Raw genomic sequence first — 24,955 nt, forward strand, 5'->3', positions numbered from 1 at the left:
TGCGAACTTCAGATGTTTGGGCCAAACCAGAGAGGTGGTCGGGTCTGGTGTCCAGGCCACTGGGCGGCACTGGGCTCAGCCCAGTTGTAAAGGGCCCCTAGGCGTCTGGGCAGGTGAAGGGGTTGGGGGTACGCTTCGGTAATTCCAATGTCACCCCACTGGGTTTTGGGGGGTTTTTCCCCACTGATGACAATTTACTATAATCTGTTGGCAGCATAGATAGATATTAGTTACCAGAACTATGTCTCCATAGAAGTGGACAGTATGTAGCCATTCTATTGGGAACTGTGTGCACTTAAGCATCAGCATGATCTTTCAATTTATTTTTTGTGGTTGTTAATGAAAATAAGCTTTATTACATCAAGTAATAAATACATACAAAGATGCAAACAGTATTAGTCACTGTCTTCCACATGTTTGGGTCCTTGTCAGGCGAGGTTCTATAAATTGCTCTTCCTTCTGTATTTATAACTTGTGCATTTTAAAGATTGACTTCAAAGTACTAATAGTCATGCAAATGCTTAAGCAAAAAAAAAAAAAACAGAGCAGTTACATTGAAAAGAATTTAGACTGTGTGGTGAATGGGCACTGGCTACTACAGTGCTGCCTCAGGACTCACTGAAACAAACCCTCAGAGTTGGATCAGCTCAGAAGAGAAACATAAAGAACCATGTGAGTAACAGAAATGTATCCAGAAAAGAAACACGTATCTGGGAGGCCAACTGCAGCTTGCTGTGATAGGTAACTGACATGCATCCTGTAAATCAATGCTTTAAAAAAACACACAAAATGCCCTGGGTAGTTCCGAACTAACGCTTAAATCTAATAACTGCAAAAATCTCCTCTCCATCTCAGCGATGGGAGGTTCAGAGCCTGATGAACCACGGGAGGGGCACGGGGAGGAGAAACCAAGCTGTTACCATTTTGAAACCAAGTTTCATCTGAAGGGGATGCAAGCATGAGCTGTCACTTCTTGGAAGAAGAAGGAAAGCCTTTCACGCGGACTTAGGGGCTAGGACCTGGTGTTCCACGCCATCTTGGCCAAGCACTCCCGAACCAGCCCTGTCGTGTGGATGATGCCTCGTTTCAGTCTCTCCATCGCGCTCTTGCTGCCCGCGTACGTGAGTCAGATCTCCTTCCCTAGTTCTTCGATGATGACCAGCAGCTCAGCATATTTGCTCTGGGGCGCCTGGCTGTTCTCTGTTCCCTGCATGTTAGAGATGTTGGTCCTAGTCACTCAGCAGCTGGCGGTACTGGGAAGACGTTGCCATGCTGGTGGAAGGCGGATGAACGCTCCCAGAGGCCTTGATGGAGGTGGCAGGCATGTGCATGGTCAAGTTTGGTTTGTAAGACATCCCCCCCTCCGCCCCCTGTCTCCCGCTGCGGGGCGCAGGCCCCATAAGACAGCATCGGCAGCGGTGGCAGTGAGGCCAGGCGGTGGTGAGGTGGGCCTGGGGTCTGTGTCCCTGTCTGTGTGCCTGCCCAGCTCCCACACACTTTTTGTTGTTGACAGCTCGAGCGCACTGGCAAATATGGCTGTCCCCTCACCCTGACACTGCCGCAGTATCATGATCTTTCAGTTTCTTGATGTTCTGCCTGTGCTGCTCAATGTCTTTCTGCAGACACTCAAATCTCCTTTTTATGATGAGGGATCTCTTCTTCATGTTGTTTCTTCAAGGCTGCCAGCTGTTCTTTAATCCGCTCTGGGAAGTATCCTTCCTCTTCAGCCTTCTTTTTTTTTTTTGTGAAGGTCCCAATGGCTTCCCTGATTGCGCCTGCATTGGAGCTGAAATTATCTGACCATTGCAGCCAAAACCTCTGGCTTACATGGCCCTCACCCCCCACACTTGGAGCCGCAGATGTGCCACTGACGCAGAGACTGCCCTGGTTGTCAGTGCCGCGCAGTTCCGGACTACCCCACTTAGTTTTAAATGCAAACCTGCCTTGGACAGGCCTTGAAGGTCTTTTTTCCATGGCGATCACGGGGTAGCAGGCCAGCCAGCACCCACAGCCCCAGGGGTCCAGGGATGCCGGCTGGCCTGCACCGGGGCTCTCTCTGCCTCCAATCCACAATGCAATCACCGATCACCGGCCGCCTTTGCCTGCCCCCACCTCTTGCCTGCCGCCTGGGTTTCAGATCCCTTTCACCTCCCAGCATTGTGGCTACATATGCAAATTACCCACCATCTTTGTTGGCGGTTAAACACCATCATGGCTGGCAGTTAATTTGCATATTGCCCTGATTAGCCAATGGGAAGGGTAGCGAAGTTACAGTAAATTACCATGTTTCTCTATTATTAGATAGGATGAGAAATATATATTGAGTGCCTACCACATGCCAACTCTTTATGTTAAGCACTTTATTATTATATTTTATCCTTGCAACTCATTTTTTCATAACATTATTTTTATTGTTTTATTGCTTAAAGTATTACAAAGGGTACTACATATGTGTCCTTTTTTTTGCCCCCGCCCTTGACAATCCCCTGGCCTCTCCTACACCCCAGTGTCTTATGTCCATTGGTTATGCTTATATGCATGCATACAAGTCCTTAGGTGGATCTCTTACCCCCCTCCCTCCTGCCCCCCAACCCTCCCTGGCCTTCCCCCTGCACTTTGACAATCAGATTGAGGCAGCTCTGCCTCTGTATCCATTATTGTTCATAAGTTTATAATGGTCTTTATTATCCATGAATGAGTGAGATCATTTTTCCCGTGAAAAGAACAAGACGTAAAGAACTCAGCTAACGTGCCTGAGGTTTTAATGCAAGTGGCAGTGCCATACTTATCACTAAATTTTTTCTTTGTCAATCCTCACCCAAGGGTAAGTTTCCCTGGCCCAGACCAAGGCCAAGGATCTAGCCTGCAACTGAGGCAGTTAGCTTGACTGGAGTCAAACCCAACACCTTTCAGTCCATTGGTTCACAACTCTCACAGGCAAACAGCTCTATCTCTTTCTCTCACTCACAGGCTGCTCTAATTTAATTGAAAACATCCAGAATTTTCTTCTGGTCACTAGTAAAAATAATCTTATTAAACTCACTGAAGTCACATGTCCACATACAACCATCATCACTGTGGTCTAGACAGTTAGATATGCTGATACCTTCACTCTGGGGCCCTGAATAACAACCCCCAGAAACAGCTGGATTTGGAAATTGGCAGATGTTAGAAAAGGGAAAATGGAAGTCATGTCCACCACAGGCCACTGTCAAATAAGTATTTGACTTCTGGTTTTCATTGTGAAGTCCTAACTTCCATCCTTATAAGAGAAAAAAAAAAGAGAGAGAATAACAATCTGAAAAACAGGAGCTCTTGTTAAATCCATCTGAAATTAACTATGACTATGAAATTAACCTTTGCTGCTGCAAACCACGGAGATTTAGGGCTCTGTTAGAACAACACAACCTAGCCCAGCCGTGGGCAAACTACGGCCCGCGGGCCGGATCTGGCCCATCCGGCTGTTCTATCCGGCCCATGGATCCGAAAGAGCGTAGGGTTCTCTTGCTCTCCCCTCCACTCCTTCACCAGCAGCAGTGTTAACATGGCAACGTCGGGAAACACAGCCGCAGCTCCTTCTTCTGAGTGGGCAGATTTAGATCCGCCCATTCAGTAGAAGGAACAACCTCTCAATCTTCCAGTGGCTCCTTGTAATTCCCGCGGACGCGTCTCTGGACATCACCCTGGGAATGCATAGACACGTTATCGTGGTGATGTAGGGAGACACGCCCCTGGAGAGCACAGTATCAGAGCCTTTCTGAGGTAAGATTAAGAGCTCTACTCAAACACAATTTTTTTCCTGTTCCCACATTCTGTACATCACAATGACTTGTTAATAAAACAACAAAGACTTTCAGCTGTAAAAATGCTTGCTACAGGGCATTTGTGTTAACATGCACCACTGCACATTAGCATCAACGCAAACACGATGGAAACCTATGTACCCTGCATTAACCCTAACTGCGCTGCATTGCAGTACTGCACCACACTGCCATGGCAGCATGGCTAGTGTGAACAAACCCTAATTCAGTGGGTTGAACAAAAAGATTGTATAGAAATGTGATGAACTAAAGATTTTATTACAAAATCGCTTAATTTCAGGGTTTCAGAAGCAATTGGACAAATGAAAAACTGAAAATCAAATGTTCATATCTAATACTTGGATGAAACCCTTTCCTGGTAATGACAGCCTGAAGTCTTGTACTTATGGACATCACCAGATGCTGGGTTTTCTCCTTTGTAATGCTCTGCCAGGCTGTCACAGCAGGGGTATATATATAAATATCCTGCCATTTCCAGCTTTTAATAAGAAAAACTGTTGCAATGGGCATTTAAAAGTGGCACCTGGTTGTTTTTATAGAGTCCAGTGGATGCAATCTGACATTATAATGGGCTCTTTCACACTATGTGCACTGCGGCTGTTTTTTGTCAGTAACGGAAGTGCTAGTGGTAACTACTGGTTACCCATGTTTTGCACTGCCCTAGCACCTTCCATACAAGTGTGTCTGGAAGACACAGCAATGTGCAGCTATGTGTGTTATCATAAACAAAGGGCCTGTGTGAAAGATACACAGGTTTCCTATGGAGGAAAGGGGTTGTTCTCTATGGTCAGGGTGTGCCTCTGTCCCATGTATGAACTTTTTCAGATGATTTTGTTATATATATATATATTTTTAGACCAAAAATCTTATAGTAGAGCAAATTTAATCACTTGTTTTTATACTTTACTGTCTTATTTTAGTAAAGAATTTAATAAGAAAACAGTACTGTTGGTTTTAGCCCAATATTAAACATGAATGGACCAAAGAAAAGGAAAGTGGACAGTGAATGCCGAGTGTTTAAGAGGGAGTGGACAACAAAATATTTTTTCACAGAAGTCCAATCAATGCCGGTATGTCTGAAATGCCAGGAAACACTTGCAGTCTTCAAAGAGTACAATCTCAGCCGTCACTTTGCCACAAAGCATGGCAACTATGCTAGCAAGCAGTGACCTCAAGAACGGAAGGCTACTGCACAGAGGTTGATGGCTAAATTACAGGCTTAGCAAAATGTCTTTCACAGACAAACTGCAATTCAAGAGACAACTACCAAAGCAAGTTTTATGCTATCATTCAAATTAGCAAAAGCTAGCAAAGCTCTCTCTGAAGGCGAGTTTTTGAAAGAATGTATGATAGAGACAGCAGGTCTCTTGTGTCCAGAGAGCAAAGGCAAGTTTGAAAAACTCAGCTTATCGCGCAGGACAGTGACTCATCGAGTGGAACTGATTGATGAAGACTTGGCCAGCAAGTTAAATAGTAAGGCAGAGTGCTTTAAGTTTTATTCACTAGCACTGGATGAAAGTAATGATGTAAAGGACACTGCTCAGCTCTTAATTTTTATCCGAGGGATTAGTGACAATTTTGAAATTACGGAGGAGTTTTTAGCCATGGAGCCACTGAAAGGAAAAACACGGGGAGAGGACTTGTATGACCGGTGTCTACTGTCATCGAGAAAATGAAGCTACCATGGAGTAAACTTGCTAATGTCACGACAGATGGATCTCCAAATTTAACTGGAAAAAATGTTGGACTGCTAAAAAGAATTCAGATAAAGTGAAAGAGGAGAACCCTAACCAAGATGTTATTTTTCTTCACTGTATTATTCACCAGGAATCATTGTGCAAGTCTATATTACAACTTAATCATGTTGTTAATCCAGTCGTAAAGCTTGTTAATTTCATTCGAGCAAAGGGACTTCAGCACCATCAGTTTATTAAGTTTCTGGAGGAAATTGATGCGGATCACCACGACTTATTTTACCACTATCGTGTCCGCTGGTTGAGTGTGGGCAAAGTTTTCCAACCAGTGTGGGAGCTCAAAGAAGAGATTGGTGCATTTTTGAAATTAAAGGGGAAGTCTGACGAATTTACTGAGCTGAGTGACAAGAATTGGCTGTGTGACTTTGCATTTGCTATAGATATATTTTCACATTTGAATGAGCTAAATGTGAAGCTACAGGGAAAAGATCAGTATGTACATGGCATATACACTAATGTGAAAGCCTTTCAATCGAAGCTGATTTTCTTTTCCAGACAAATTTCAGACAAAGTCTTCACTCATTTTGCCACACTAGCCACACAGAAGGAGACCATCCAAAACGTGAAGAAATACAGCAAATCACTGGATGACCTGAATGCAGAATTCTGTCGTTGGTTTTCTGATGTTGAAAAATTGACCAGTCACTTCAACTGGTGGCCTGTCCTTTGTCACAAAACCCTGAAACAGCACCAGAAGAGGTGCAACTGGAACTCATCGATCTTCAGTCTGACTTTGTCCTAAAGGAGAAATTCAGCTCTCTTGAACTAAGAGACTTTTATGTTTCACTTAATGAAGCCACTTTTCCAAACATCCGGAGGATGGCACAGAAGACACTGGTGCAGTTTGGGTCAACCTATGTTTGTGAGCAGACATTTAGCATCATGAACATCAACAAAGCCCCTCACAGATCCAGCTTAACTGACGACCACCTCAGGTCTATCCTGAGAATAGCCACAACAAAACTAACTCCAGACTTTGATGCATTAGCTAAAAAAGGACACCAACAACACTGTTCCCACTGAAGTTGATGTTTTAAAGACCAAAAACCTTTCAACCCAGTCTACATTGCCATCTACAACTACGTCCCGGGCATAATTTAGAAGTTGCACCAAAGAAAATGTTTAATTTACTGTCTACACATTTTGTTCTTTTCTATTTGTTTTAGTTTTAAATTATTTTATTATATTTAAGTTTAATTTGAAAGGCTTTTATACCTTTCCTTTGTTAGGCAATTTTATTTGCCTTTGCCATCTTCAATATAAGGTATGTTATTGTGCTATGATTCCTCCATTTTTTGAAGTTTCAAATTATAATAATTAGTGTTTACATTCTTCTTCTTAAAATGTTTGAACTGAATAAAACTATTGAAATAAAAATAAAAAAGACCGTACCCTTTTATGTAATGATGTTTACTTTGAATTCATATTAGTTCACACAAACACTCCATCCATGCTTTTGTTCCGGCCCTCCGGTCCAGTTTAAGAACCCATTGTGGCCCTCGAGTCAAAAAGTTTGCCCACCCCTGGGCGGGAGCATTCCACTTCCCAGGTGGAAAACAAGTTCATGGGCACCTGTGTGTTGAATGCAGCAGGCATGTTGTCCAAGCCAGCGGCCGCCGAGGTGGTGGTCTGATTTCTATCCTGTGTTGGGAGAGGGGTACATGCCATCAGAGGCAGCTCATAAACTGCCAGGTGGGCTGGGGGCTCCAGCTCAGACTGAGTCCCAAGCACTCAGTGATTGGTGGCAAGAGGTGGGACAGGAGTGATCTCAGGACGAGATGCTAAACTGGCAGCCTTGCAAACTCAGAGACCTAAAGTAACCACAAAGGATGGTCTGAAATTAAAGTGTGGTGGTTTGGTTTTGTTTTTTAAGTAAAAGCAGCTTATGGTGGGTACGAGTGTCCTAGGCCAGTGGTCGGCAAACTGCGGCTCATAAGCCACATGCGGCTCTTTGGCACCTTGAGTGTGGCTCTCCCTAAGTCTTAGGAGTACCCTAATTAAGTTAATAACAATGTACCTACCTATATAGTTTAAGTTTAAAAAATTTGGCTCTCAAAAGAAATTTAAATCATTGTACTGTTGATATTTGGCTGTTGACTAATGAGTTTGCCGACCACAGTCCTAGGCTGTCATCTTCCCTGAAATAAAGTCAATCTTTATCTTAACTGAGCCTGTCTATTGTCTTTTTGCATCTATGACAACATATTTTTGGAATGTCAAAGAAATTTTCCTTTTTTTTAAATTAAATCTTTATTGTTCAGATTATTACATTTGTTCCTCTTTTTTCCCCCCGCCATAACTCCCCTCCTCCCAGTTCCTGCCCCACCCTCCGCCCTCACTCCCCACCCACTGTCCTCATCCATAGGTGCACGATTTTTGTCCAGTCTCTTCCCGCATCTCCCACACCCCTTTCCCCCCCAAGAATAGTCAGTCCATTCCCTTTCTATGTCCCTGATTCTATTATAATCACCAGTTCATTCTGTTCATCAGATTATTTATTCACTTGATTCTTAGATTCACTTGTTCATAGATGCATATTTGTTGTTCATAATTTGTATCTTTACCTTTTTCTTCTGCTTCCTCTTCTTAAAGGATACCTTTCAGCACTTCATATAATCCTGGTTTGGTGGTGATGAACTCCTTTAGCTTTTCCTTATCTGTGAAGCTCTTTATCTGACCTTCAATTCTGAATGATAGCTTTGCTGGATAAAGTAATCTTGGTTGTAGGTTCTTGGTATTCATCACTTTGAATATTTCTTGCCACTCCCTTCTGGCCTGCAAAGTTTCTGTTGAGAAATCAGCTGACAGTCATATGGGTATTCCCTTGTAGGTAACTGAGTTTCTTTCTCTTGCTGTTTTTAAGATTCTCTCTTTATCTTTTGCTCTTGGCATTTTAATTATGATGTGTCTTGGTGTGGTCCTCTTTGGATTCCTTTTGTTTGGGGTTCTCTGCGCTTCTTGGACCTGTAAGTCCATTTCTTTCACCAGGTGGGGTAAGTTTTCTGTCATTACTTCTTCAAATAGGTTTTCAATATCTTGCTCTCTCTCATCTTCTGGCACCCCTATAATTCTGATGTTGGTACGCTTGAAGCTGTCCCAGAGGCTCCTTACACTATCCTCGCATTTTTGGATTCTTTTTTCATTTTGCTTTTCCGGTTGGGTGTTTTTTGCTTCCTCGCATTTCAAATCATTGACTTGATTCTTGCGATCCTCTGGTCTGCTGTCGGGAGTCTGTATAGTATTTGTTATTTCAGTCCGTGTATGCTTAATTTCTAGTTGGTTCCCCAATATAAGTTCGAGGGTCTCATTAGTTTTCTTGTAGATCTCATTAAGTTTATCGGCGGTTTCTAAACAGTTCTTGAGAGACCTTAAAAGTGTGGTTCTGAACTCTATATCTTCCATTGACAGTTTTGTCCTGTTTCTTTGTCTCCGCATTTTGTTATGCTTCCTAGGTGCACCCCCTAGTGGTCTTTGTTCACAGTCTTATAGTTAAATCTTGATTGTTGTAGCTAATTCCAGGTAGGGTTTGACCTCCAGGCCAAGTGGCTATGAGAATCAGCTGTGTCAGCAGTGAGAGAACTTCTGTCCTCTAGGGAGGTGCTAATCTAGCCTTTGCCTAAGGCTATCTGGCAAATGCCTCTGTGCAGGACTTGGGCGGAGTGGGTAGCACAGGATCAATAGGGTGGGCCGGAGAGAGCAGTTATGGCGGCTCTCAGTCCTGTCCCCAGGGGCTCTGCCTCTCTGAGTCCCAGCACCCGCTGCAAAGCTTGGAGAGAAAGCTGCACTCGCTCTGACCGAAGCCAGACAGTCCCGCTTCTCCCCTTTGAGTCTGGGTCCCTAAAGACTCGCCCGTATCTGGAGCTCAGCATCTGCGACTCCCTCCCGATTGAAAACGCCATCCGCGCCCTCCGCCTCCAGCCCGCTCCTCGCACTCCGAACCTCAGAATTTGACTTCAGCACTGTGCCTCCTCTGAGTGTCCGTATGCGTTTCTCTTTCCTCCTAGTTGTAGGACTTCCACTCAGCCAGCGTTCCTGTGGTTCTGGGTGATGTCCCTTCCGTTTTTTGGTTTCACTTTTGAAGTAGTTGTTCAAAGCAGCAAATTCCGGCGTTAACCTATGCCGCCATTTGGTTCTCCCGAAATTTTCCTTTTTATTCAGACCCTCAGAGCATAAGCACTGCTCTGCTCTCTGCAGAGACCACACATCCCCTCATTGTTATTGAGTTCATTGTTGACTGTTAACTGTCCCATACCCACCTAAGTGAAAGAAGTGCATGTCTATCATTTTACCTTTTTTCCAGGCCCAGAGATTTCCCTGCTGTGCTTCCTCCTGCTTCCCTCATCTATCAACAATGAATTTCATAAAACCACACAAGTCTCCACTTTTGATTGTAATGTATAGAATGAAGTGCAAAGCTGCCATTCTCCAGAGTATTACTATTTCATTCGGTTGAGATTTTGCTTCACTGCAATTGTCTACACTTTGGCTCAAATAAATTCACAAAAATTCTGCACAGGTTTCCACGTTTTCTACATGGACAAGAGGAAAGGTTCTCGGAAGGCAACAGAGACTTGGAGGTGAGTTATGAAGAGACACACTGGTATCTTAGTCATTTCCTAGCAGAGAATGGACAACACATCCCTGTGTTAACAAGGACACCCCGGGATTTCTGACAGAGCATCCCATTCTTAGATGGGAACACAGAGGGTTCCTGGGGTGGAAGTGTGGCGTTCAGGGCAGCACCGTTGACAAGACAACAGGAGGTGGTCACGTCCAGGTCCCATAGAAATGAACACCTGCATCGCCAGCCCTGATAACAGGCCCCCCCTTTGGTATGTTGTACATCCCAGGGAAGCCCCAGCTCCTGACCTGTAGGGGACACAGGGATGTGGTCCTCAGGGCAGCAAAGGGCAAAGCAACAGACTTGGTACCTTGAGCCCCATGTCCTTTTGGGAAAAGCATCCCCACTAATCACCATGATGTGTAAGAGTGGGAGAAGGTGTGTAAGGCTTGTCAGGCCAACATGGACACTTGGAGATGGGCATTAAAAAGGGAAAATCTGTAGAAAAATGCAAAAAACACTCTTGACTGAACATGATGGGAAATGGTACAAAGTCTCTCTTCTGATATTCCTAAAACTTTGTGGGCAGTGACTTTCATCTCATCTGAAAGGGACTGGACAGTTAGAGTGGGTTGTGGGGAGGATACGGGCCCCAGATTCCTTTGGAAATTGGACTCTAGGAGGGACCTAGGGGAGTAGCAGGGCAGCTTCTGGAACCTCGGGCTCCCTTTGACTATATGGGACCCTGGAGTCTGGGTCACCTCAGCACCTGCACTCACCCTGCGGCCATGCTGCACGCTGGAAGATGTATGGGCACCTGTGCCTCCTCCACGGGCATGGAGTAGAGGACCCCATCAGTCAGCTCCTCTCTGTTCTCCTGTGCAGAGCTCAGGACTGGGAACTATAAAGACAGTTCCCAGTCACCAGGAGGAAGGCCTCGGATCCCTGTTTTGTTGGTTCTCTACCCCTGTAATCCTCCACTCCAGACACACACACATACAGTGTGATCTGCTGAGACCTCCACTGCAGAGGAAAAGGTGTGACAGCCTGAGGGCTAGGATTCCCATTGGCATAGATAAGGAACCCCTCTGGAACCCCATCTCCACCTGCCTGCCCTGTCCTGAGGTCTGATCACAGCAGGACCTCTAGGGGATCCACTGCCCAGAAAGCTGTTCCTGCCCCTGGTTTCTCCCTACAGGTCCCTCTTTGCAACACATTAAGGGGAGGGGATGTGGGCTGCACAGGGAGCAGGGTGGGGGTTATGTGGGGAGGGGGGTAAATAAGGGTGTGAATACCAGGAGGCACAGACAATGGGAGCTGGACAAAGGGTGCCATCCTGTGGGAACTAAAAACCATCCTTCCCCAAGGTGTGGGAAAGCCACTGACAAGTTTTAAGCAGTAAAGTGCTGTTACGTTCTTGCTTTAGGATGGTCACTGGCCGCAAAGGGTGGAGAACAGATTGGTGTAAAGCAACGCTGAGTGAGTCAGAGAAATCAGTTGGGAGGCTGACCATAACCCTAGTGAAAGGGCGGTGGCCAAAACGAAGGTAAAGCCAGTGAGTGGCCAGAGAGAGATGGACACGTGGGAGAGTTCTTACGAAATAAGAAACAGGACTTGGCGGTAACCGCAGCGGGAGAAGAGCTGAGGATATTCGCACTCCTGCTTTTGCAAATGGGCGTGTGAAGAGGAGGCAGCTGAAACACTGAGTCCGGGTGGGTAGGTGAGGAGAGACTAACCATGCTTTGAGGGAACCGCCTCTTCTGATAAAGTTGATGTTACGCTTGCTTACAAGAACATGTTGCTCAGATTTACTGGCACTGTTTGAAAACTTTCCACTTCTCTCCCTCACTGGTGAATTGTCAGTGTTACAAGTCGTCTATGGATGCACGGACACCGGTGTCCCTGTACACCCCACTGTTCCTAAAAGTACACCTTTCGTGTTATTTGAAGGCCAAGGAGTGTGTTGAGGTAAAATATACGGAAAAGGCATAGGCTGCTCGCATACATCTTACGTTAGGTTAATGCAGATGGAACTCCTCGGCGGCTCTGAGCACCGGACCCTGGTCCCTCCAGCGCCGCGCCGCACAGACTAGGCTCCGAGTCCCTGACGTCAGCGCTCTCCAGGGCGATGGACCTCAGGTGGGTGATGCAGCCTGTACTCTCGCAAGAAGGCGCAGGTCGGCTTCTTCACATCCGGACCCCAATTCCCACCCCCCCACCCCCCCCCACCCCGACAGCGCCACGTGTGCTCCCACCTGCTGAGAAACAGAGGTTGGCCGTGCCAGGGGCCTTCAGGGAATCATAGTTCTGGGCTGGATGAGGCTCGCCAGCCTCGCCCCATCCCCTTCTTACGCATGCGCGGCTCCGAGCTGGCCCCAGAGGTTCGGAGCCTTTGTCAAGCCCGGATGGGAGGTGAGTGGGGTTCGGAGGCCGCTTTTCAGCGCTCGGCTCCCGGGGCGGCCCCCGGGGCAGCAGTCTGTGCCGGAGCCGAAGCGCGCATTTGTGGAAGGGGCCTCGAGGGCGGACCATGAGCCCATCTCCCGCTCCGGCCGGACTCCCTCCGGCGGCTGCCGCCTCCCGGGGACGCGGGTGCGAGCGCGGTGCTGGCGGGCCCGACGGGCGGGGCGCGGGCCGGCGCGGGCTTCAGAGAGAGCCCGAACCCGGCGCCATCTCCTCCAAGCTGCTCGGTCCCCGCAGGTACAGTGCCGAGCGGCCGGAACAGGCATCCGAGGATCGGTCTGGGGGACCTGGCCCCCCGCGGGATCCAGGTGCCGACGGCCCGGGCCCGAGGAAGAAGCGGGGCCTGACCTGACCCGACTTTTCCGCAGCGCCCCGAGGGCCGGCCGGCGCGAGGACGGGGCTTCTCGCTGTGACGTGCCGAGAGGTCCAGATTGAGGAGCGGGGAGACGGGAGCTCCGAATCTTCGGAACCGGGAGGATTGGGGATCATGGAGGCAGATTGGGCCGAGATGCCCGAGAAGAGAGGTGAGAGTTGCGGGGATGTTGGACTGTGTGCGGAAGGGGCTCTTCCTCCCCGAAAGGAAATGGGCTGCTCCCGGGGAGGTGGCCCTTGGCGGGCGGCTCTGCCAGTCTCCTTTGTCTGGGGCATGGCTGGGCTCCTTGCATGAGAATGCAGGGCTTGGTATGGGGGACCCCCTCTCCCCCTGAGCTGGTGCACAGTGGGTCCTGGAAAGCCACCCCAAAATGTTAGCAGCTCAGGCCAGAGCACAGCCTCAGTCACTTTTTCTCCCACGTTCTTTTCCCCCAGCTGTCAGTGAGTCTGGGAACGTAGCTTATTTGGCTGGCAGAAAATACCTCCCCACCTCTGTCATTCCCGTGGCACAACATTCGTATTATGTCCGTCGCGCAGATACTGCTGTTTTGCATCGTAGAGAACAGGCGCGGAGGTCGGTAGGTGACTAGCCTGGTCTTTCTTGAAGTTTGGTCTGTGACCTCATGTCAGCCCTTTCTAATGGACTCAGTAGAAAATGTTTTCTGCTGACCCATGGCATCTTCTCCATCTAGTTATACTTATTGTCAGTCAACAGGCAGGTAAGGATCATAATTACCCTTCTTTGCCTATTGTGCTAGTTGCTGAGCTTGGTAACGTAGGAAACTATTTTAATAGAAAATATGGGGCATATCTTAATCTTTAGTTGATTATTCAGGATTCTTTTGTATTTTAGTTGTAATTCCAATTTGGTCCTGGGAGCGTGTCTGTGTAGCATCCACTTACCCTGCCACCATTTTTAATCTTCGGGGTATATCTTAACATTTATGTTTCTGCAAGGGAATCAACATACACATGACTGGTATGTAAGAAATTAAGAAAGCACCTTTCTTTACAGCTGAAGTGAGTTATGAAAATAGTAAGTGCTCAAAAGTTCAGAAGAGCACTTGAATAGGAAAGCCTATGGAAGGCTTAACTTAAAGAGTTAAAATCCAGCCCTCCAAGATGATGAATGCACAAGTTTAGAAAGTGAAACAATTTTCCAATCTGTCTTAACAAAGGCAAATATTAAGAATTAATTTAAGTGGTGGTTGACCTAGCTGATTTGGCTTAATGGGTAGAGTGTTGGCCTGCAGACTGAAAGGTCCCGGGTTCAATTTCGGTCAAGGGCACATGCCAGGTTGTGGGCTCTATCCCAGTCGAGGGTGTGCAAGAGGCAGCTGATTAGTGATTCTCTCTCATCATTGATGTTTCTATCTCTGTCTATCCCTCTCCCTTCCTCTCTGAAATAAAGAAAAAAAAAAAAAGAAAAAATTTAAATGGTGGTCGTACTCTATGGGTGATTCATGTATTGGTCTTTCAACGTTTTGTATGTTTGAAATTTTTATTAAAAGAAGTTAGGTAAGAGAAAAGAGCTCTTCATGATGTGTGTGGCATGCCACAACCCACGATTCCTGAATTAGCCTTTTTCTTTGCTACTGTGATTCCAAGTGTAAAAAGTCCATATTGTACATTGGTACTGTTTGTAAAAGTGACTTCTTGGGGTCCTTATATACTTGCCTGAATTCATTGGTTTCTCAACTGCCTTACATTAGTATTGAAGACTATTAGTCAAGAAGCTTTAAGTTGCAGATGATAAAAACTCAACTCAAACTGATGTAAGGGAAAGGTATTTATGGGCTATCATGACTGAGAAATCCAGGTCTCACTAGAAATAAGCTCAAGTAATAACATTAGGACCTATTTCCTCCATTTCACTGACTTCTTCTTTTCTCTCTGTGGGTTTTCCTCTCAAGCAAGTTTTCTTCCTAGTGCTGGCCCCTACCACATCTAGGCTTACAGCTTCCCACGCTGAAGACCCCAGACAAAGGGCAGCTTCCCTCCTGGTCATTCCAGCAGAAGTCCAGGGGTTAACTCTTTAACGGCTATTAGGCCCATTCTTGGACCAATTTGGACAGACCTATGGAATATACCTGCACACACACATGGAAGTACACATACCACCCATGAGTCAGATACAGTTAATCCTACCTGAACTCACTGGCCAGCATAGTAGCCAAGGAAAATCCAACTACAAGTGCCAGAGGAACACTTAGATGTTAGATTCAAGACTGTTAGAGCCTCAGATAGATTAAACCTTTTATGGAAATTTTTAAAAACTTTTGTCCTTTTTGCATTGCATTAGGTGTGGTGTGATGCTTTGCCTGGACTGTGTGTTTCGTGTATTCAAGTTTTTAAAAGTATTAAAGTTTTAATTCTTAGTTGGTTGTAACCAGGTGAATAGCACAGACATATATAAATGTAAAACTAATATTACTTCCTCCTCAAATTCAGTCCCCTTCTTCTCCCTACTGAGGGTAACAGTTTGATTTCCCAGTATATCTCTCCATATGCTCTTGGTGAACTTGCACTCCTATATTCAGACATGTAATGTTTCCTTTGATTTCTCCCACTGCCAGTCCCCAACTTTGGGGTGTTTTTAGGAGGGTTATTGTATAAACAGGATTTGGCTTTTTTTTAAGGGAAATTAATTCACCCGGCCAGTGTGGCGCAGTTAGCTGAGTGTTGTCCCATTTACCAGGAGGTCAATAGTTTGATTCCTGGTCAGGACACATGCCTGAGTTGGGGGCTCAATCCCCAGTAGAAAATGAACAGGAGGCAGCCAATCCATGTTTCTCTCTCTCCCTCTCCCTTCTCTCTGAAATCAATAAAAAAAAAAACCAAAAAAAATTTACTGTTTTTTTTAAAGGGAAATTAACTCATTCGCATTAATATGATCGTATGTTTCAAATTTTTTTGCCATGTGATTTTTATAGTTCTATTTACTATGCTTTCCTTGTTTCTTGTGTGTGTGTTTCTGTCTTTTGTGCATTGGTTTGCAGTTGTGTCCCGATTTTTTTCTTCTAATAGTCTGGAAGTTAGTTTTCATTGAGTGTCAATTTAGCTGAGGGTATGCAGGCTGTAAGATCTCAGTCATTTTTCCTCAAAATCCCTTGTCTACTTAGAGATTTACATTTTATTTTATTTTCCAAGGATGATTGTTGTATGTTTTTAAGTCTCAGATTATTTCTGTTTTTGAAAATTATTTTGAAATAATTTAAGGTTTAAAGAAATGTAAATGGTAGAAAGATGTCTAACCTACTAGGGTTAGGGTTAGGATTTACCCTCCATTCATATTCTCCAAAAGATAACACTTTACCTCACTTTATTCTCATTTTCCAAAATCAGGACACTATCATTGATACAGTACTACAACCTACTGACCTTATTTAGACCTCCCAGCTAACCTATTGTTCTTGTCTCCCCCCACCTTTAATTTCTGCTTTTATCCTGTAATTCTTTGTTTCTCTTAGTTTGTTGTTCTTTCTCTAACTTGACCTGTATGCTTTGCTAATTTATTTGCATTATTTTTTAATGAAATGGAAGTGTTTAAAGCTATGAAATCACCTCTGAGTACAGTTTTAGTGATTTGGCATTGGTTTTGCATTTTATTATTTTGACATTCGGATGTTTATTTCAATTATCAGTTTTTGCTCTGTTCTATTTATGCTTGGAATCTATTTAAATTTACTTTGTTACTTTTGCAAATGCTTCATGAATGTTTAAATAGGTGTTTTCTATCCAGTTAAGGCATTTGATATACATTTATTTCAATAACCTTGGAATATTATTCACATTCTGTATGGTTTTATTTTAAAAGGCATGTAATGCCTTGGCTGGTATGGCTCAGTTGGTTGGAGTGTCGTCCATGCACCAGAGGTCACGGGTTCATTTCATGGTCAGGGCACATACCTAGGTTGCAGTCAGGGCACATAGGAGACAAGGGATCAATGTGTCTGTAGCACATCAATGTTTCTCTCTCTCTCTCGCTCTCTCGCTCTTGTTCTTTCTCTCCCTCACTCTCTAAAAAGTAAAAATAAACTTCATATTCTTTAAATAAGTAAACAAAAAAGTATATAATAATACTTATATGTGTTCACCTCCTTACAGTTTTGTATTTTTTTTGTCTTATAGAAACTTAATTCTATGGTATTTACACATAAACCTCAGTTCTTTCTGTTCCCTTACTCAATCTGTTGCCATCATTTTTCAGTTACTGCTTTTTGCTTTAAATTATTTCCGTGCTTAATTGGATTTGGTGCTCACTGCCAGTCATTTATTTCATTCCATGACTTATCCACTAATAAGGTCTGTATTTCAACTCATCTTCTGATTGGCTAGATTGATTCTTCAAGTTTTTATTGAGGACGCACAAGGAGAGTTATGCATACAGGCTTTTTTTCCTCCTCTATTTTGTCTACTTTGCCAAACTGCATCATCAACTCATTAGTTCATGTTTTATTTTTAACTCTTTATTTCCCAGAAAAGTGATGTCTCTCAATGGAGAAACTCTCATATTGAACCTAGCAGAGCGCGCATGGCACATAACTGATGCCAGTGGCTTTACATAGAATATTCAGACTCTGAATACTATTAGAACACTTGTCATGTATCGCTGTCACTTTAGATGTACTCAGTCGCTCTGCTCCAGGGCCACCAGAACTGCGGGGGGCGAGGGATGCTGTCAAGTGAAAGATGGTGAACAGAAGTATGTTTTGTGTCTTAGGCGTCCGTGACATTCAAGGATGTGGCCATGGACCTTACCCCCGAGGAGTGGGGGAAGCTGGATCCTGCACAGAGGGACGTGATGCTGGAGAACTATAGGAACCTGGTCTCGCTCTGTAAGGACGGCTTCTCATTGTGCCTCTGCAGTCTGCTCAGGGACAGCATTCCTTATTGACAGTGAAATAGCTTCACAAAGCCTTCGCTTTTCCATTCAGGAGTCATAAAGTCTGAATCCTGTTGGACCCAGAGACAAATCTATTCCTGTTCTAGGTTCTTGGTGAACTGCCTATGCTTGTTTTGTATTAGGATTTTTTGGATTGAAGTGACAGAAACCTAATTCACACTAGCTTAGGGGGCAGGGAGTCTTCTTTTTTTCCATTGATTAAAAAAAATCACCATATTTATTGTAAGTTAAGTAAATTAATCTATTTTTTTAAAGAGATAACATTTTCCTGGGTATCTTTTGGAATTGAGTAACCGTTGATCCTGCCTAATTTTTTTTTTTCCAGATGGTTCTGTTTTCGTTTTCCCCTTACCCCTAAGGTGCAGTGCTTACCCCTAGAGAGGGCAAATTACTTTTTAAGGTATTTCTCTTCTTTGAAGTTTGTGGCCTTATGAATTTTCAACTAAAAGCCCACATTAACAGCTTGTCGATACTGATATGGGATAAGTACAGCCTCACTTTCTAGAAATCTGTCATTTCTAAAGCCTGTCCTCAGCATGTTACCCCCCAGCTGTTGTGGTCTACTTAACGTTGTGCTTTTCATATGCGCAGCTCAGGACTCGAAAAGATTGGATGGTATTTGTATATAGATTTTGGTGCTCCTCCATAGTTACTTTCTCTATTGGTAGTCCTTTGATAGAACTAAATTGCACTTTCTCAGCAGCAGTAAGACTTTGGCTTTTTACTTGTACTTGATTGCCCCACACCATGATCTGGAAGTATCATCAAGGTGAATATGAATACTACAACATATGTTTGCTTCTGTACTGTAGCCCAAATGTTATTGCTCATCTCTGCCTTCAAAATGTGGCTTTTGAAGTTAAATTGGGTTATTTACCTGTCTTTCTACAAAACAGTTAAATCCATTGGCATATTGATGGGAGGTGGGAAAGATGGGGTGTTTTTTATCTGATTAAGCTTGCTCTTGCCTAGGCATTGTGAACCTGGATTAAGTTGGACTTATAAATATTTCTGTCTTCCTTCAGTCATAATGCTGGGCCTCATACGTATCCCTACCTTTCCTCCAGGGGTGAATACTTCTCCCAGCTGCACTGGGTTTCCGCCACTTTCCTCAGGTAACAGTGTTGGAGCCCATCCCCTGGCGACGAAGGCTTCTGTTAATGAAGAGAGGTAGGTTTAGGTAGAGTTTAGGTATTGGATTCCATTCCCCACGTGGGAAAAATCTTGATTCAGGGAATCCAATATATAACCAGGAATTTCTTTTTTCTTTTTTAAATCCTGTGGCTTGGCTTTGCCCTACTGGCTTTATTCCTAGGGTCTCCCCATGTGGCAAAGATGGCCTTTAGTAGCTCTAGGGTTATATTATTCTTCCAATTAGAGAACTAAGGGGAAAAAGGCAGTGCTTCTATCCTAGGAGATTCAGCAAAGAGGGTCACATGTTGGTTAATGAAACAACGACTAGAGCCAGGGAAATAGGTTACTCTGGGCAGTTTGGAGCCTGTGTGTACCTGTGTGCATGTGTGTGCACACACGTGTACAAGTGCATTTATGTGTTTGTATGGATGTGGTAAGAACTATGTTAGCCCCTCCCCAACCTCATGTAATAAATTCCCTACGAAAGTGGGTTCTAGTAGCTAAAGAAGGAAGAAAGGAAAAGCAGAAGACAAAAATTCTAGTTACCACAGTCCCAACGTGTGGTGCTGCCCCTGGGGTCCTGTTTTCTCCAGTTCCTTCCCTAAGCTGAGGATTGATCTGCAGCGTCTCTCTGGAACGTCCTCAGTGAAGAAAGATAAGTTCTCCTCTTTTGACAGGCATGAACACTTGTGTTTTCCAGTGCATAGAAACTCCTTACTAGGCCCAGATTCCTGCAGATGTTTTAAGCTTCATGTGGAGGTCCATCTTCCCTCACTCCAGATCTTCCTGTAATTCCCGTCCTCTTTGTAGATCAGGGATTTGGCACTATGCTCTACGATAGATGTTTGCCCATCACAAATAGCTATTAGTAAGTCCCATTTCTTTCTTTCTTCCTTTCTTTGTTTTGAGCAGGGCTTCCAGTTTCCAAGCCTGAGAACTACAATTTGGAGAATGGAAAGGAAACATTGATGCTTGAGAGAAAAGTCCCCGGAAGCAGCTATTCAGGTGAGTCAAATAGATGGGAGTCCTCGGAAATAATAGCCCCGCAGGACAGTGAAGAATTGGCACTTTTCGGTGCTTAAGAAAGACTATATTAGCAGTGCCTACATGCTTTATCCTATAATATAGGACGTATATAATAAAAGCGTAATATGCAAATCGACCAAACAAGGGAACCGCCAGTCGGCAGGGGGGCCGGGCGGGCGAGCAGGTGGCACCAGGCCAGCCAAGGCGCATGCCAGTGGGCAGAGGGAGGGGATGGCGATGGGGCGGGAAGGGGGTGGGGGGAAGCAGCAGTGACCAGCAGCGGTGTGATGGGGTGCCTGTGCCAGCCAGCACTGTCCCCTGATCAGCGACCCAGTCGCCTCCTGCAGAGGGAGGCTGGCGGCAGCGGCAGTGGCAGGGTGATGGGGGAGGCGCCTTCCCCTGTTGGCCCAGTTGCCTCCCGCTGAGGGAGGCCTGTGGCGGGGCGGGGGAGGGGGGAGCACCATCCCCTGATCTGCCGGCCCGGTCACCTCCCACAGAGGGGTGCAGGAGTGAGAGGACTGTCTCACAATCCAGGACCCCTCAGGGGATGTCGGGCCTAAACCGGCAGTCAGACATCCCTCTCGCAATCCAGGCTGCTGCATGCACCAATGACCATACTTTTCCCACAGGTGAAAGGCATCTTACTGTTGTATGGGCAGCTACATTTTTTTGCCCTAATTATAAAAAATAGTACATAGCATGATCCTTCTGTGGCAGTAGTACCATTTTCCCCATCTTATGGGTGGAAAACTGAAGCAGAGAGAAGTTAAGTAACTAATTGGCTTTGTCACACAGTTATTATAAGTGTCAGAATCAGGGTTGAGCACAAAATGTGCAAGCCAGAGCCCATGCATGTCATCACTGCATCATCCTGTTTTTTTCAGTGTTAGAGTAGCCTTGCCAGGTTTTAATTTTTAAATCTAAGAACCTGTTCCCAGTATATAGGGTAGGGTCCCTAGGCCTGACCAGCAATCAGGTCCATCTGCAGGGCGACCAGCAGGCAGGGCAATTGGGGGGCAGGGGGCCCTCAGCTGGTGGTCTGGCACCATCCGCTGGCCCGCCCAGCCCCAATCACCTCCCTCTGGGGGGCAGGGTGTGTCATAGCCATCAGCAATTCCGCCTTTCAGTCGATTTGCATATTAGGGTTTTATTATATAGGATATATATATATATATATATATATATTTTTTTTAATTAATTTCAGAGAGGAAGGGAGAGAGATAGAAACAGCAATGATGAGAAAGAGGCATTGATCAGCTGCCTCCTGCACGCCCTTTACTGGGGATCGAGCCCGCAACCTGGGCATGTGCCCTGACCAGGAATCAAACCTTGACCTCCTGGTTCATAGGTTGAAGCTCAACCACTGAGACACACCAGCCGGACTATTTTTAAGATATTTTAAATGAAGATAGCAATTTAAATATATATAAAAGTCGAGAAAAAAATCAAACACATGCTAATATTTTGCTTCATTTTGCCTCTTTTTCTTCTTTTTTTTCAATATAAATAAAAATATAACTACAGGTCCATGAATTTTCACAAGTTGAACACAGCTCCCGAATCAAGAAACAACCTTTCCAGCACCCCTAGAAATACCCTGTGCCCTCTTTAAGTCACTGCCCTCCTTCCTAGAGTAACCTTATCCTAACTTCTAATACCCAGATTAGTTTTGATTTAGTTTTATATAAACAGAATCACATTGTATATACTCTTGTGCCTGACTTCCTTCACTAAAGATTACTGTGAGATACATTCATTTTGTAACATTTAATTATAGTTCATTCTCATTGTTATATAGTCTTTCATTATGTCAGTATACTAGATTTTTGAGTAGTTCCAGTTTTTAGCTATATGAGTAATGCTGCTTATGTATATTCTCTCTTTTGATGAGCACATGTATGCATTTCTGTCGGATATATACATTAAGTAGAATTGTTGGGTTGGAGGGTAGATCATGTTCACTTTTGGTAGATATTGTCAAAAGATCCCCAAAGTACACTGCCAGTGTGGCTCGGTCAGTTAGAGCGTTGTCCCGAGCACCAACTGGTCGCAGGTTCAATTCCAGTCAGGGCACATACCCAGGTTGTGGGTTCAATCAATGCTTCTCTCTCACATCAATGTCTGTCTCTCTCTCTCTCTCTCTCTCCCCCTCCCTCCCTCCCTCTCTCCCTCTCCCTCTCCCTCTCCCTCTCCCTCTCCCTCTCCCTGTTCCCCTGTTCCCCTGTTCCCCTCCCTCTCCCTCCCTCCTTCACTTACTCACTCGCTTCCTCTCCAAATCAATAAAAACATATGCTCGGTGAGAATTTAAAAAATGCCGAAACCGGTTTGGCTCAGTGGACAGAGCGTCGGCCTGCGGACTGAAAGGTCCCAGGTTCGATTCTGGTCAAGGGCATGTACCTGGGTTGCGGGCATATCCCCAGTGGGAGATGTGCAGGAGGCAGCTGATTGATGTTTCTCTCTCATTGATGTTTCTAACTCTCTATCTCTCTCCCTTCCTCTCTGTAAAAAAATTAATAAAATATATTTAAAAAAATAATTATAAAGAATTTTTTTTTAAAAAGGAAAGAAAGAAAATCCAACCTCACCCCCAGTATATAGTAGGAAAAGGGAGGAGGATTTTATGGTCTCTTCCGGTAGTTGTGGCTGTTCTGATACTACACCAAAACTGAGGAAGTGGTAGTTTCTTAAAGATTAGTTAACAGTGTGGCATCTGAAACTATATCCATGGTTTTTCATACTCTTACATTAAAACCTATTGATATTTTCACCCTAGCTGGGTTGGCTCAGTGGATAGAGTGTCAGCCTGCAGACTGAAGGGTCCCAGGTTCAATTCTAGTCAAGGGCACTTACCCAGGTTGCAGGCTCAATCCCCAGTAGGGGTATGCAGGATGCAGTTAATCAATGATTCTCCCTCATTATTAACACTAGATTGCCCAAGGAAGTCATTTTGACTGCTTTTTAATTTCAATTAGAAAAACAATTATGTATATAAGGACACAATGTCTTAGAATTTTGTGACTTTTTGTACAATATATAAATGTGTTTATTAATAATTGTAGTTACCTCCCCTCTCCTTCATTTCTGGTATATATATATATTCTACCTATATTGCCTCAAAGAAGTCATTTTGACTGCTTGGGGAAATTTTAAATAATCAAATGACTCTTATTATTGAATTGAGTAAATTTCTTATATGACCAGTTCGGCTCTGTATTGAAATAACAGTTTTCATTTTTTTTCGATTACCGTCACATGATAACATACAAGTACATGATAAATTGTCGATACTTGATAAGTTGCAGTTGCTCAATAAGCTAAACTAGTACTTGTTATTCGAATCTTTATGCAGTGATACTTGTTCTAATAAGTTGTTTATTTTATTTCTTTTGCTCCCTAAATTCATGAAAGAAATGTCGAATAGAAGGGAGTTATTGGAAAAGCTAACGAACATAAGTGAAGAGTGCACCGATATAGAATCAGATGCAACAAATTCTGAACTATCATCTGAAAATGAATCGGATTATATTCAAAGTGAAATATCTGACACTGAAGATAGCGATGAAGAGTCGATCACCAATGATGAAAAGGAAAGTGCCATCAATATGCCCAGGAAAAGGTGTAGGGTGCTAAGTAGTTCAGACTCTGATGAAGAAACTGAACACACCTTTCAGGAGACCGAAACAGCTGCCAATGGTACTGTGTGGTCAAAATTTGACAAAGGTGGTATTCCTGGAAGGTTACCATCTACTTGTATTTTCAAGGGTATGAAAGGGCCAACAGGCTACGCAGAAAGGAACATTATGGCAGATAATCCTATCAGTGCGTTCTCGCTGATAGTAGATAACTATGTTATCAAACATAAAGAAGTGCACAGAGGAAGAAGGCCGCCGAATTCTGAGGAATGACTGGACAACAACGTTACCGGGAACATGTACTGGGATTTCATATGCTCGTGGAGCCTACGAGGCAAAAAATTTAAAACTCAGTTATTTATGGTCATCAAAGTGGGGTCCCGAATTCTTCAGGAAAACTGGCGAGAGAAAAGTTCAAGCAAATCCTACGATTTATTCGTTTTGACAAAAGAACCGAAAGAAGTAGGCACCTACAAACAAATAAGTTTGCCTTGGTTTCGGAAGTAGGGGACAAGTTCATTGAAAATAGTCCAGCTTGCTATCAACCAGGGCAAAATATAACAGTTGACGAGCAATTATTTCCGTCAAAAGCCAGGTGCAGGTTTACACAGTATATGCCTAATAAACCCAACAAATTTGGCATCAAATTCTGGCTTGCATCAGATGTTAGTAGCAAATATGTTTTGAATGGTTTTCCTTATTTGGGGAAAGATGAACAACAACCATCGTCAGTGCTTCTCAGTGAACACGTTGTTCTGAAACTTGTCGAGCCATATACAGGCTGTGGAAGAAATATCACGACTGATAACTTTTTCACTAGCATGTCACTCGCAACAAAATTATTGGCCAAACAAACAACTCTAGTTGGAACTATTAGAGGAAACAAAAGAGAACTACCCAAAGCAGCCAAACAAACGAAGGATAACATGCCTCGTTATTCCACTCTGCTATATAAATCAGAGAATTGTGTTCTTACAATATATAAAAGCAAACCAAATAAAAGAGTAGCTGTTCTAAGTTCTAAGCATAAATTTGTGAAAATTGATAAAAGTAATAAAAAAAATGTTACCGGAATCATTGAATTTTTTTTAAAATATATTTTATTGATTTTTCATAGAGCGGAAGGGAGAGGTATAGAGAGTTAGAAACATCGAAGACAGAGGAACATGGATCAGCTGCCTCCTGCACACCTCCTACTGGGGATGTGCCCGCAACCAAGGTACATGCCCTTGGCCGGGATCGAACCTGGGACCTTTCAGTCTGCAGGCCGACGCTCTATCCACTGAGCC

At 44.3% G+C, this 24,955-nt stretch overlaps 1 long non-coding RNA gene and 1 pseudogene across 1 annotated transcript; one reads left to right on the plus strand and one right to left on the minus strand.

Moving 5' to 3' along the window:
• Positions 1-1,012: 1,012 nt before the first annotated feature.
• LOC132218753 (cyclin-dependent kinase 2-associated protein 1-like) lies at positions 1,013-1,355 on the minus strand (annotated as a pseudogene).
• Positions 1,356-13,642: 12,287 nt separating this feature from the next.
• Positions 13,643-20,222, plus strand: LOC132219387 (uncharacterized). Its single transcript, XR_009449411.1, has 3 exons — positions 13,643-13,687; positions 17,692-17,806; positions 19,921-20,222. It is a non-coding gene; the product is annotated as an uncharacterized LOC132219387 (long non-coding RNA).
• The last annotated feature ends 4,733 nt before the right edge of the window (positions 20,223-24,955 follow it).

Source organism: Myotis daubentonii, chromosome 16, assembly GCF_963259705.1.
Source record: "Myotis daubentonii chromosome 16, mMyoDau2.1, whole genome shotgun sequence".
NCBI classification, from domain to species: domain Eukaryota; kingdom Metazoa; phylum Chordata; class Mammalia; order Chiroptera; family Vespertilionidae; genus Myotis; species Myotis daubentonii.